This window comes from Pelophylax lessonae, assembly GCF_965119305.1.
Source record: "Pelophylax lessonae genome assembly, chromosome: 3".
NCBI lineage: Eukaryota > Metazoa > Chordata > Amphibia > Anura > Ranidae > Pelophylax > Pelophylax lessonae.
In genome coordinates, this window is record NC_138770.1 from 133800131 (window position 1) to 133815315 (window position 15185).

The window sequence follows — 15185 nt, forward strand, 5'->3', positions numbered from 1 at the left end:
AGTGTTGAGGTTTGAGCTTCTATTATATGGTTTGGTTAAGTCTACAGGAAAAAGTCTAGACAAATTGTTAGTGTATGGCCCATTAAGCTGCCAAGGCCGGAGTTTTGCACTTTGCATGCTGCTTGTACTGGTGATGTGAGGGGTTGTAATGTAGAGTAGGGATGTGACAGTGTTGTGTTGAGGTGTGAGGCAAATATAGTGTTGGACTATGAGGGTCTGTGTTGTTGAAATATGGAGAGAGTCCAATATCAGACACCTATGTTTATTGGTCAAGAAATTGTAAGAACCATGGTAAATATGTAAAGAATTGCATCTCGATAGAACTAGGACCACACTCATAAAATCAAAATTGTGTTGTTTCCATTGATGTGCTTGAATTTTGGGTAGGACACCCCCCTCCCCCCCCAAATTCAAGATAGTTTAAAAAAACTGTTTAAAAAAATGAGAGTGAAAAGAGATCCCAAGTGTAGTGATGTGATTTGAACCCATGACGTTGTGAACTGCAGTGAAGTTGCAAAGCACTTAGCTATTGTGCAGAATAAAGCTGTATGGTGGAAAAAAAGGAGTGTGTTAAGGCTAAAAAGCACATATAGCTAAAGAACTAAACATTGTATGGAATGTGGGAAGAAGACCATGGTAAAATTGTGAGGTTTCATCTTGCCCTGAAGTAGGGTAGGGGTTTGGTCACTTGCCTTTGGTACTTTCCTTCATAAGATCGATTCGACACACAGACAAGATCAAAAAAACACTTAAAATGGTGTAAGCTTGCAAGCGCTTCTGAGTGTAACATTATTTAGCAATATATATGATGTAATCCGTTACATTTTAGCAATATAAACAAAAAAAGAAAATAAAAAAAGTAGGTGGAGATGGTAAGCCTCGAACCTACAGCAGAGGGAGATGAATTACAGACATGTGATGTGTGCACTAATCCACTAGCCCACATCGCTATGTGAAACTGATATAAGCACGAAGACATAAGTTTGCGAATTGGCGAAGCCGCGATCGTAAGTGAATCCCGCTGACGGCGGAATTCATTATTGCTGTTTTACTCGCCAATTCGCCGCAGCGCCAGTTAATTGATCTGAACGCGGCGAAACTGAAACACGTCATAGATGTTTGAAGCTGCAGTTTCTTTAAATCCGGCCCCCCATTTTTTTGTGCTTATATTCTTTTTAATATGAACTGACCTAATTAGTGTTGAGCGAACACGGACTGTATTATTCGTGTTCGTACCGAATAATTGGATTTTTGTTACCCGAACACGGACCCGAAAACTTTACTGTATGTTCGGGTATAAAATCCGTGTTCAGTCATTTTATTTCCGGGTTTGTATGTAATGGCGCGCTTTTAATGGCGGGCTTTCAACAGCCAATCAACAAGCGTTTAACTGGTGTGCCTTAAGCCATCCCAGCCATGCCTACTAATGTATTAGTAGCTGTGATTGGCCATCTGAAGCATGTGACCATGTTTTTATAAGTTCGAGAGCCCCAGCGCGCCACGTCATTCTGCTGTAGATTAGGGACAGAGCACACATCATACGTGCTGGCTGCTGATTAGGGACAGACAGTGAAAAATTATATTGTGTCCGAAAAGAATTCAGGGTCAGGTCGGAGTGCAGGCAGGGCGAGATATTAGGGCATTTTAGGGCGAGGCTGGAGAATAGGCAGGGTCAGTGTTCTACATAGATTTTGCTGTGTGGGGGGTTTGCAGTGCCAGTGACCGATCTCATCGATCATTTTAGGGCGAGGCTGGAGAATAGGCAGGGTCAGTGTTCTACATCGATTTTGCTGTGTGTGGGGTGGTGCAGTGAACACAATCTTTTTGCCCGCTGAGGAGGAGGGAGAAAAAAATATTTTTTATCAGTCAGTTGTGTGCAGCGTTTTTCCTTCAGTGCTGCAGACTGTGATAATACACTGCTGTGTTCACATGTGCTATTATTGAGTGATTTTAAAATTTATACACTTTTTCTATTCCACTATTCAATATACACCCTTTTGGGTTAAAAAAATTAAATTGTGGCATAGTCTGTACTAATCTATTTAAAAATTACAAACTTAAAGGGGAATGTATTTATTTTTTTTCCCTTCATAGCCTGCAGCAGAGCTGACTGATATAAGACACTGCTGTGTTCACATGTGCTATTGAAAAATCACCAATTTTATATCATATTTTCTATTCCGCTATTCAATCTACACCCTTTGGGGTAAAAAGAATTAAATTGCGGGATAGTCTGTATCGGTACGTGTGAGATACACCTTTCCAATTTTTGGGGCGCATCTCATACCGCCGAGGATTGCAGGGTGCTTCAGTGTGCCTCCTGCCTGTTTCGAACTCCTCCTACTCCTCATCCTGCCTTTGGGGTACAAAAAATAGTAATCAGGGCCTAGTCTGGGTCTGTACGTGTGAGATAGATACACCTTTTGATATCATATTTTCTATTCCGCTATTCAATCTACACCCTTGGGGTAAAAACAATTAAATTGCGGGATAGTCTATATCGGTACGTGTGAGATACACCATTCCAATTTTTGGGGCTCATCTTATACCGCCGAGGATTGCAGGGTGCTTCAGTTTGGCTCCTGCCTGTTCCGAACTCCTCCTACTCCTCATCCTGCCTTTGGGGTACAAAAAATAGTAATCGGGGCCTAGTCTGGGTCTGTACGTGTGAGATAGATACACCTTTTGATATCATATTTTCTATTCAATCTACACCCTTGGGGTAAAAACAATTAAATTGCGGGATAGTCTGTATCGGTACGTGTGAGATACACCATTCCAATTTTTGGGGCGCATCTTATATCGCCGAGGATTGCAGGGTGCTTTAGTTTGCCTCCTGCCTGTTCCGAACTCCTCCTACTCCTCATCCTGCCTTTAGGGTACAAAAAATTGTAATCGGGGCCTAGTCTGTGTTTGTACGTGTGAGATACACCGTTTTATCAAATTTTTCCTATTCCGCTATTCAATATACACCCTTTTGGAGTGTAAAAAATTAAATTACGGCATAGTCTGTATCGGTACGTGTGAGATACACCTTTTAAATTTGTTTGACCCATCTCCTTCCACCGCCAAGGATTGCAGGGCACTTCAGTTTGCCTCCTGTTCTGAACTCCTCCTACTCCTCTTCCTCATCCTCCCTTTAGGGTACAAAAAATTGTAATCGGGGCCTAGTCTGTGTTTGTACGTGTGAGATACACCGTTTTATATCCTTTTTTCTATTCCGCTATTCAATATACACCCTTTTGGGGTGAAAAAAATTAAATTTGCGTCATACTTTGCATATTTGACTGTGAGATACACCCGTTGTATTTGTATACTGTTTTTCTATTCCGCTATTTAATAAACACCCTTTTGGGGTAAAAAAAATTAAATTTCGGCATAGTTTGCATATTTGACTGTGAGATACACCCGTGCGATACTGTTGTTGTTTTGTTCCGCTATTCAATAAACACCTTTCTAGGGCAAGATCATAAATTACAGAAATATGAGGAGACCGTCAAATAGGGGCCGTGGCCTGGGTCGTGGTGCTGCTGGTAGAGCTCCTGTTGCAAGGAGAGGACGTGGTCGATCTGTGCCAGCTACACGCACAAGTGAAACACCTTCCTCAAGTGTGAGTAGGCGACAGAACCTGCAGCAGTATTTGGTAGGGCATCATGCGCCTCTAGAAGTGATGAGGCCAGAAGAAGTACAGGCGATAGTAGATTGGGTTGCTGACAGTGCCTCCAGTTCCTTCACATTGTCTCCCACCCAGTCTACTGCAGAAAGGTCAGAGTTGGCACCTGCAGCCAATGTCCAACCGTCTTTCACCTCACCCCCTTGCAAATCAGGCAAGCAGTCTGAGCCCCAAGTCATGCAGCAGTCTCTTCTTCTTTTTGATGACTCTGTCAGCAGGGTTTCCCAGGGCCATCCACCTAGCCCTGCCCCAGAAGTGGAAGAGATTGAGTGCAGCGATGCCCAACCACTTATTTCTCAAGATGAGTACATGGAAGGACCATCGCAGCACATCTCCGATGATGACGAAACGCAGGTGCCAACTGCTGCGGCACTCAGAATTGTGGAGACCGACAAGGAGGGCAGGGGTGAAGACTGGGTGGAGGAAACCAAAGCCAGCTCAAAGGAGTTCTCTAGCGTGGAAGTTCTTCAGAAAATGTGCTGATGACAGGACACGAGTGGTTTGCACCCTGTGCAATCAGAGCCTGAAGCGAGGCATAAACCTTCTCAACCTGAGCACAACCTGCATGATCAGGCATCTAAGGGCAAAGCACGAGCTGCAGTGGAGTAGACACCTTCAAAACCAAGAAAGGTCTCTGGCTCCTCCTGCTTCCTCTTCTGCTGCAGTCTCGGCCTCTCCATCCACCTCTGTAGTGATACCGGCACCTGCCACCCCGCAAACAGACGATCTGTCAGCAACACCACCACCTGGGTCACCAACCATCTCCACAATGTCCCGTGGAAGCGTTCAGCTTTCCATCTCCCAAACACTTCAGAGGAAGAGGAAGTACCCCCCTACCCACCCGCGATCCCTGGCCCTGAATGCCAGCATTTCAAAATTCTTGGCCTTTGAAATGCTGTAATTCCGTCTGGTGGAGACGCACAGTTTTACAAGCCTTATATCGGTGGCTGTCCCACAGTACGTCGTGCCCAGCCGCCACTACTTTTCCAGGCAAGCCATCCCTTCCCTGCACAACCAAGTGGGGGAAAAAATTAGGTGTGCACTGCGCAACGCCATCTGTGGCAAGGTCCACCTAACTACTGATACGTGGACCAGTAAGCACGGTCAGGGGTGTTATATCTCACTAACGGCACACTGGGTAAATGCAGTGGCGGATGGGCCTTAGGCGGATAGCAATTTGGCGCATGTCCTTCCACCACCGAGGATTGCAGGGCGCTTCAGTTTGCCTCCTGTTCCTAACTCCTTCTACTCCGCTTCCTCATCCTCTACCGCCTCCTCATCCGGTCAGCGTAACACCTTCACCACCAACTTCAGCACAGCTAGGGGTAAAGGACAGCAGGCAGTTTTAAAACTTGCCTGTTTTGGGGAAAAACCACACACCACGCAGGAGTTGTGGAGGAGCATGGAACAGCAGACAAATGAGTGGTTGCTGCCAGCGAGCCTCAAGCCCGGCCTGGTGGTGTGCGATAACGGGCGAAATCTCATAGCAGCTCTGGGCCTAGCCGGTTTGACGCACATCCCTTGCCTGGCGCATGTGCTGAATTTGGTGGTGCAGAGGTTCCTTAAAAATTACCCCGATATGTCAGAGCTGCAGAAGGCAGGGTTAGCATGGCCTAAATGTGGAAAAGCTTTGTCAGCACGCCACAACAAACAGCAGCACTAGCAGCTCATATGGAACGTCTTACCAGGAGGCAGCATTTCAGCAACATGGTGGAGCAGTATGTGTGCACACGCCTACATGTAGTGAATGACGGGTCTGCCCCCTTCAACTTCTGGGTCTCCAAATTGGGCACATGGCCTGAGCTTGCCCTTTATGCCTTTGAGGTGCTGGCGTGCCCTGCAGCCAGTGTATTGTCTGAACATGTATTTAGCACGGCTGGGGGCGTTATCACAGACAAGCGCAGCCGCCTGTCCAGAGACAATGTGTACAAGCTCACGTTCATTAAAATGAACCAGGCATGGATCCCACAGGACTTTTCCGTACCTTGTGCAGAATAGAGATGGATACCGACCTTACCCAGCCATTGTTCTATTTTTGATCTTTCTCACACTTTTGGGGTGTACCCTCATTTAAAATGACTGAAAAAAAGCAGTGTTGGCTACCTCGTCCTCCTCCACCGCCGCTTCCACCTACACCGCCCATAGGTTTGTGCAGCCTATTGCATTAGGGTGTGCACCCCAAAGTTTAAATACACATGCATGTGTTTGCCTACATGTATATGGCCCCGGTACATTACTCTCCCTGCTGGCAAAGTGAAATAGAAGTGTGTGGCACTTCTCTTATGGCAGAGCAGGTCCTAAGGAGATCTTTCCCATCTCCTCACTGGCAAACAGAGTGATAATGCTAATGTGCCCTAGGTGATTAGGGTGTGCCCAGGCACACCCGGCACACCCTGTGCGCACTCCTATGACACCGCCACATCCACCACCACCTCAACCTCCCTCCTACTCCATAGGGGCCTCGTCCTTCACAGATGAAGAACATTGTTTTCTTTTTCTTTTTTTTTTTTGTTGTTTTAAGTTATTTCCCCATCCACATTTGTTTGCAGGGCACTTGCCATGCTCTTAACTAAGTTTTGCTGCCATTTGCAGCACTCTAGCCCTTTCCATTGGTGTTTTAGAGCCATTTTAGTGCCTGAAAGTTCGGGTCCCCATTTTTCGGTCATGCACTTCTCTAAGGCAGGACTGCCAGGACATAAGAGAGAAGAGGCTGCAGTAACCAGTCTAGCAGACTACAACAGCATAGGATCTGGTAAGTAAAAGTGCTTTATAAAGTATAAAGTCCCCTAAACTGAAACAAGCCGCTAACCCTTGGAGTAAAGGTGCAGCTTCACTGCAAGGAAGGATTTTTAGGTTTCCTGGAGTTCAGCTTTATATGTACTAGTTTAGCAGCTAAGTGTCTCTGGAAATTATTATAAAATAGTTTTAATGACAGCCGCCTTTATAAACACATTTTTATATTACCTCCTTTAGGATAAGAACACTTTCTTGTCTTCTTTAAACGTATAGAATTATTTTTATAGAGGTTGTTATACATTACAAAGCTCTGTTATTTATATGCAAGCTTTCTTCAAATGTGCCAAAATTTAGATCTCTGTACCATCTTTGAAAAAGATAACACAACTAAAGTGTCAGAGGCATAAAATTAAAAAGGCATCAGTATTCTCATGACAGCTACATGGGAAGAAGACTAGAAAGGTGGGGGAGACGGAGGCCTGTGAGCCCACCTTTGTGCATGTGTCACACTAAACAAAAAAGTGGGAAGCGCAAAATTGCTCATAATTAGATTTGTTCAGTTGCTGGCTTCCCCTGTCTCCTTGCACTGTAATTCTTTTGCTGTCAATCATGGTGGCGTGTCACCGGTTTAAACTGGTCACATGACTTGTTCTGTGTAACAGAGTCTGATAAGGAGACATTTTGATTGCCTTTCCTTTAAAGCCATATAATAAATGCTTTTATTGTTGTCAAGCACCCATCCATGATGTGTTTGATCATTCATCAATGGAACTCGCAATTCAATTTTTTTTCTTTCTTCCCACTTGCATTGCACATTTTGTCTTTGTTTAAATAATAGCAAAATGTTGAATAGGCCTTGTAAAAAAAGATGTGTTTCTTGAAACTGTTAACTATGACTTAAAGTGACACTAAACTTAAAACAAAAAATTCTATGTAAGTATGTAATCTTAAAGCATATTAAACCCAAAAGCAAACATTTATTATATTGCAGCTTACCAATTCTTACATGTGATGGCCGTATTCATTTTCTTTTTTAGGCTTTCTTTCTTCTATTTCCACCTGGTGATCCAGCCAATAGGCCTGTTGCTTTTGAAAACCTTAAAGTAGTTCTAAAGGCTGAAGGTTTTTTACCTTCATGTATTCTATGCATCAGGCTGGGTTCACACTTATGCAAATTGGATGTGGGTTTCCCCGCATCCAATTCGCATTACAGGAGATTGTGACCGGTTCTCAATGGAGCCGGTTCACACTTTGGCTCCGTTTCAGGTCTGAATTCAGGCAAACATTTGGGCCTGATTCGTCCCTGAAATGGAGAACAGGGACGCACCTGAATTCGGTATGATCCCAGCCTGAAGGTAAAAAACCTTCAGTGTACAGCAGTCCCCCCAGCCCTCATAATACTTACCAGAGCTCCCTCTTGAACCAGCGATATGCAGGAGAGCAGCGGCTCTCCAGGTACTTTCCCTCCTCATTGGCCGAGACAGCAGCGTGAACCATTGGCTCCCGCTGTTGTCAATCACAGCCAGACAGCCAATGAGGAGAGAGAGGAGACAGGACCAAGCCGTGGCTCCATATGTGTATGGACATGCAGAGTAGCCGATTGGGAGCGCGCCTGCTCAGGTGCCCCCATTGCAAGCTGCTTGCTCTGTGGGCACTCAACAGGAAGGAGGGGCCAGGGGATCCCGACAAGAGGAGGATCAAGGCTGCTCTGTGCAAAACCACTGCACAGAGCAGGTGTATATATATATATTTGTTATTTAAAAAAAAATATTTTGCCTTTAATATCACTTTTAGCTCTTCTGCAGAATGTATCCGTTTATATGGAAGAGACAACCAATTTAACACTTGCATAACCTTTTTTTATTCATGTAAAATTTTTAATCCGAAATGAAAAAAAAAAAAAAAATTTTTCTATAGCTGATTATAAAGTATGAGCTGGAGTTTAGCTTCTGTTTTGTTAGTGAATTTAAATCTGCTAATAAATCTAACACTTCCCTCCCCTCCTCTCCCCCCCAGACTGACAATGCTGCTGTCTGCTCTGCCTTATGTTCTCATTAATCCAGAGTGGGGGCACTCTAATACAGGAGGTGTGTTACTGTGCAGGCTACCAGGTGAAAACAGCTGCAATATATTTATTTTTGGTTTGGGTTTAATACCGCTTTAATTAAAAAAGTCCCTTCTATTGGTCTTGGTCTCCTCCAAATCTCCATTTCCTTTTTTTTTTTTTTGCTGTTGTGATCCAATTTCCTGTTAGAGGGTGGCTACAATTAATCTCCATGGTCCAACTTCATGTAGGAATTTAGCCACCCTCTCTTGTTCACTCCCAAGATGGACTATGGGATATGTGGTGTGTATAGAGAAGTATAATTGACCGCAACTAATACAAATGGAGGTGAGAGAGAAAGGAAAGGTTCTGAAGTTCACAGAGGACATTACAAAGAGGCAGAAAAACACAGTAAGAAAGGGTTAAAGTGATTGTAAAGTCAAATTTTTTTTTTAACCACTTCTGGACCGGAAGGATTTTCTCCCTTAATGACCAGGCCATTTTTTGCGATTCCGGCACTGCGTTATTTTAACAGGTAATTGCGCGGTCGTGCGACACTGTACCCAAATAACATTTATGTACTTTTTCCCCACAAATAGAGCTTTCTTTTGGTGGTATTTGATCACCTCTGCGATTTTTAGTTTTTGTGCTATAAACAAAAAAAGAGCGACAATTCTGAAAAAAAAACAGTATTTTTTCCTTTCTGCTATATAACATTCCCAAAAAGAAAATATGTATAAATCTAATTTTTTCATCCTTTTAGGCCAATTTGTATTCTGCTACATATTTTTGGTAAAACAAATCCCAATAAGCGTATTTGTTTGATTGGTTTGCGCAAAAGTTACCCCGTCTAAAAACTAGGGGAAAGATTTATGTCATTTTTATTTATTTACTTTTTTTTTTTTACTAGTAATGGCGGCAATCTGCAATTTTTAGCAGGGCTGCGACATTGCGGCAGACAGATCGGACCCCTAACTGACATTTTTGTCACTTTTGGGGGGACCGGTGACACTACTACAGTAATCAGTGCTAAAAATATGCACTGTTACTGTAATAATAGCACTGGCAGGGAAGGGCTTAACACCAGGGGCGATCAAAGGGTTAAGTGGGAGAGTAGGGGAGTGTTTTCTAACTGTATGGGGGAGGGACTTGTGGAATCAACACAAAGACCTATGATCATATATAGAAGGATCACATGAGCTCTGTGATCATTTCAGAGAGAAGAACGGTCAGCTGTGTTTAAAACAGCTGATCGTCCTTCTCTCTCAGTGGGGAGAAATCGTGGGTGGCCAGCTGCAATCGTGGCCGCTGGCCCTGTGCATCAGAATGCCCGCTAGCTAGGGGAGGGGGGTGGGTGCGTGCCACTGGTGGTGCGCGCTCACCCCCAGGAGCGCTCCCGCTAACCCATACATCTGTATATCTGCGGCAGGCGGTCGGCAATTGGTTAAATAACAAACATGTTATACTTACCTCCTCTATGTAGTTGATCTTGCACAGAGCAGCTGAAATCCTTCTCTTCTCAGGTCCCTCTTCAGCGCTCCTAGCCCCTCCCTCCTGTTGAGTGCCCCCACAGCAAGCAACCATTCAGACACAAAGCCATGACCCGGCCCCGCCCCCTATCTCTCCTGATTGGCTATATGATTTTGGTTGACAGCAGCAGGAGCCAATCGCACTGTGCTGCTGTCTCAGCCAATGAGGAGGGGAGTCTGGGGCAGCTTAGACACTCCTGCTTAGGTAAGTATAGGGAGGGCTGAGGGGCGGCTGCTGCACACAGAAGGTTTTTTTCCCTAATGCATAAAATGCATTAAGATAAAAAATCTTCTGCCTTTACAACCACTTTAAATGAAAAATAGATGTCAGACCCATTAGGTAATGGAAGTGTATGGATTATTTTTGGGGAATAAGGATATCGTTTAGTGTCATTTTAAAGCTGAAGTTTAGATAAAAATAATTTTTTTCTCTACAACTTTAGTTACATTAATTACTTGTAATGAAGTATGTCCCATGGTGTGCAGCTTGCAGGATTCTATGGAAATCTTCACTGCAGGGTAGCCCCATCCTCTGCCTGCTGATGAAGGTCTGGCTCTATGGAGTGTAACAGCTTCAACTTGAAGATGTTTGTCATCAATCCCAGGAGGCAATGGGCATCGCCGGCTCGTAGCATTGGGTTATTTCCAAACAAGCTATCGTGCCGATCGCAATGCACCGCGCATGTGCCAGATTGCCAGGTGAATGCTGGCTACCCGCTGCATGGAATACAGGAAGAGGGACACACTGGAGATGGCCACTGTGTGGAAGAACTACTCAAAGTAAGAAAAATATGCTGCACAAATACAATACTGGGTATACGTTACAGCATAACTTACACTGCACGAAGCATGAGTATTCTAGCGGTATTTTTATTGTGAAACATACATTTCAGCCGGAACTCCACTTTAAAGAGTCAACACAGCATGACAAATTATCAGCCCCTGATATTTACAGACAGTAGTAACAAATCACAGATTATTACAAACGGTCAGTAAATTTACTGAGCGTTGGCAATCCTGCAGGGCAGCCCTGCAGTGAAGATTTCTTTACAATTCAGCAACCTGCACATTGTGGGGCATACATCGTTTTAGGTAACTAATGAAACTAAAGCTGTACAGAAAATAATGTTTTTTTTTAACTAAGTTTGGATTTAAGATGTATTTTACTGACTGGCCAGAAACAACGAGTGAGCCTATATTTTACCACATATTTCCTACTGTACAAGGACCTAGGTATAGATTTAGATAATACTAGCTTAAAGCGGTAGTAAACCCTGCTTGGTAATTCTTACCTACTAGTAAGCCTATAATAAGGCTTACCTGTAGGTGAGGGTGAATATCTCCTAACTGTGCACTGTTAAGGAGATATTCACCCTAGATGCAGCCGCTGACCTACCCAGTGCATGTGCCCTGAAGGTCAGGCATATCTTGCTGGAACTTCAGAGCTTTGTGCCGGAATCGAGGGTTCCCGCGTGCATGTGCAGGAGTGACGTCATTGTGGCTCCAGCCAATTACACAGCTCTAAGGTAAGTATTCCATAATGTGCTAGTATGCGATGCATACTGCCTTATTGTCAGATACTATACTGTTACCCTTGTCTTTGGTTGTACATGCTTGCAGAAAGCTCACACACCTGTCAACTGATCACAGCCTCCCTGGGAACAATCCATTATAATGGTGACACCCAGTGACAAGCCTGACCTGCTTACTATGGGAACCAGATTGATTAGTGGGTGTGATGGTACTCACCGTCACTGGGAGTGAAAGACAGGAACTTAAATGGACACTGAGAATATGGTTTGGATAACTTCAAATGGGACAGTAATATTTATCAACCATATATCTCAAGAAACATACGAAGACTGCTTCACACAGTCAGACTCATAGCAGATGCTAATATCATCAGCTCAACCACCTGTCTTCCACACACTGTTGAATATGCTGGTTTACTCACCCGTTATCTACAATGGGTTCTGTGTTTACACTTATGATACTGTGTATTGTATTTCATGAGCTTGAGGATGGCAGTCTGCTAGTTAATTGGCTCAGGTAGATTGAATCACTGTCATCTGTTAGTTGCTGTGTGGAAATAGTATACTGTTTGTGTTGATTGTTCCTTAGATATGTTGATTATATTTCTGTATACAATTTCATGTGAATAAGATAATGTAATCAGGCACGTGACCTGGTGGGGTAATTTGATCAGGATGGGGATGTCCTCATGTGTGCATAAATTGTGTGAGACTGTTCAATAAAGGAGAAGGTTCCAGAACTTATACAAGCTAAGTTGTCAGCTAGCTTTGTATGGGGAGCGGATAGAATATCTGATTTCTATGTTCAAGACTGGAGGAAGCCGTATACTGACAGAAGCCCACAAACACAGGGTGGGTCGCGGTTCTGTTACAGTGGGCTCATCCCCTTCACTCTTATGGGCCCAGCCTCCCTGGTGACCTGTTAGGGCCCAGGCCCCATATGGCAGTACTGCCTGCACCGCATACCAGCGGCCCTGAGTTCAATATACTGAGAGTTGCTTTCCTTTTTTCAACTGTCACTGTCTCTTTCTTCTACACCTTTGTGTGCCATTTATTGTATAATGATTTTTTCCACATCCGTTTGCTGTCTACATTTATTACGATAATCTCATTCACATCAACTCTAAATAGGGTACTCCTGAATAGATACCCTCTCTATACAAAATGTATAGAGTAATACATTTCTGCATATATGTTTTTATTTTCTGACATTTTTTGGACCCAGGCAGGTATTACACGTTTCCCTAATTGGATAATGTCATAAATCTTAGGTTGCATACACACGTGAGTAGAGCGACTTTCAGATGTTTATATTTCAAAGTTTGAGAGCATTTTCAAGTGTCTTACAGCTTTAGATGTTTTTGTTTAGCCAATAGAAAGCACTTGGGCAAGGAGAGATGGAGAGCTGTCTTTTGAGCAGAAAGTGTGCGACAAAACACGCGTAAAACGCTCATTTCGTACATTTTCAAGCATTCCCATTGAAGTCTATGGGGCCCAATCTGTTTCCAATTTTTGAGAAAAAAAAAGCTCTTGTACTTTTTTGAGCAACAGGTATTTTGCTTCAGGTGACAGAATGCTCAGATGTGAACAGGGGCCATTGAAATGAATAATATTTGGCGTGTTAGGTGATTTAGAGGTTCAAGCTCAGGTGTAAATCGCTCAGGTGTAAACGGGGCCTTAGGAAATGTGTTTTTGTTCTCTCCCGCAGTTATGACATTATATATTATAACAGCAGGGACTACCAACTTTCGATACATGTGTACCAGCTTTAGGCTAAATTTAGTTTTGCCTCTGTTGTACTGGGTGAAAAGGAATGGTGATCTGTTTTGTTGGTCTGGTCAGGTGTCCCCGAGCTTAGTGCTTAAATTCTCCTGCCTGCCTCTGGAAGAAGCTTCCCAGAATAGAGCAGGAGGTTCAATCGCTCTTAGCCAGTCCCTGGGAGGGGGCATCCAGAAGGTGGCTGATGGATGAGATAAGGTACATTTTTGGGAGGCCTGCACAGAATATTCTTGTCCTGCTGCCCCTAGGATGCAGCTGGTGTACTAGAGTTGCTGTGTGGGCATCAGCATTTGCTGAGCTGAGGGCCCAGAAGAAAATTGACTAAAGATGTTTGCTGCAGGGCATCACCAAGGGACACTGATTTGGAAAAGGATACTTTTTTCCCTCACTGAAGAGTGTCACATGGAAGCTGGAGTTAGTGGCTTCCCTAGGACATGAGAGTAAAGACCTTGATTGGAGATCCCAGGTGTGCAGGTGCTTAGGAAATAAGTGCAGAAGTGGCTGGAAATACTGGGACTGCTTCATTGAAATTCATTATCATTTGTTTCACATTTGTTTCACGAACTCCAAAAAAAGATTAGAATTCAAATGTATCGAAAAATGATCAATCTATTTGAATTCTGCGTGAAGAATATCTGGTGATTAAGCAGTGGGTGCCGCGTCCTTAACAACAGATGACTTATCAGCTATCAGCCAGCTTCCCCACTGACAGCTGAAATGTAAACAAAACAATGCGGGCAATACAAAAATGTTAAAAAAAAAATGCCCCCTCTCAATCTATACCAGGCACATCGCCAGGTGGCTCCGCTCCTTATCTATATAAGAACTATCAAACGTCTGAAACTGCAGAAGGCGGTTAGCCTTCGTTGCCGAATGAGCTTTTTTTTCAGGTCCTGCAGTGGTGGTGGTGTCGTAAATGACGATGGATCTACATTGAGGAACATTGTTTTTTTTACTTTTTTCCATTTTTTTTTAATAAAGGACTTGTTTTTCTTTAATTGTGACACTTTTTTGGGTGAATAAGGAGAGGTATAATGTACCCCATATTCATTTACATAGGGGGCTGGAATCTGGGGCCCCCTTGCTAAATGGGGCTTTCAGATTTTGATAAGCCCTCTGCCCACAAACCCTCACAACCACCGTTCAGGGTTGTTGCCAAGAGGTCAACATGGGGAAAAGGTGCTTTGGGGTGGGGGGAACAGAGCCCCCCCGCCCCAAAGCATTCACCCTGCCCCATGTTTAGGGCATGTGACCTGGTATGGTCCAGAAGGGGGGGCACTTGCTTGTCCCCCCATCGTAGCCTGCCAGGCTGCCTGATGGGCTAAAGGTCTGGTATGAATTTTAGGGGAACCCCATGCCATTTTTAATGTTTTTTAATTTAGGCGTTTTTTTCTTTCTTTTTTTTTTTAAAAGCCTGGCTGGCAATTGCAACCGCGAGTTAATTTAAAAGTGAATTGACTCATTTTTTATTCTTTTGCAATGTAATGTTTTCTGCAGCAGGATCTATACACGGTATAGATGCATTACTTTACAGGCAGAGTAAGGGGACCCCCCTGGCACTATATTTATAGGAATATTTTATTTTTATTGTTTCACTTTAATTGGGCTTCCCACTTTAAGTGAAACAATAAAATTGCAAAAAAAATCCTTAAAATACAGTGCCTGGGGGTCCCCTTAGTCTGCCTGTAAAGTGGCGCATCTGTACCATGTATAGAACCTGCTGCAGTAAAAATTATATTTCTAAAGAAAAAAAAAGTAAAATTATATTTAAATTGACTCACAGTTGCAATTACTGGCCCAGCTATTTCAAAAGATGAAGAAAAAAACAGGGTGGTATGGATTTTAAGGGGAACCTCACGCCAAAATAAAAAAAAAAAAACGGCGTGGAGTCT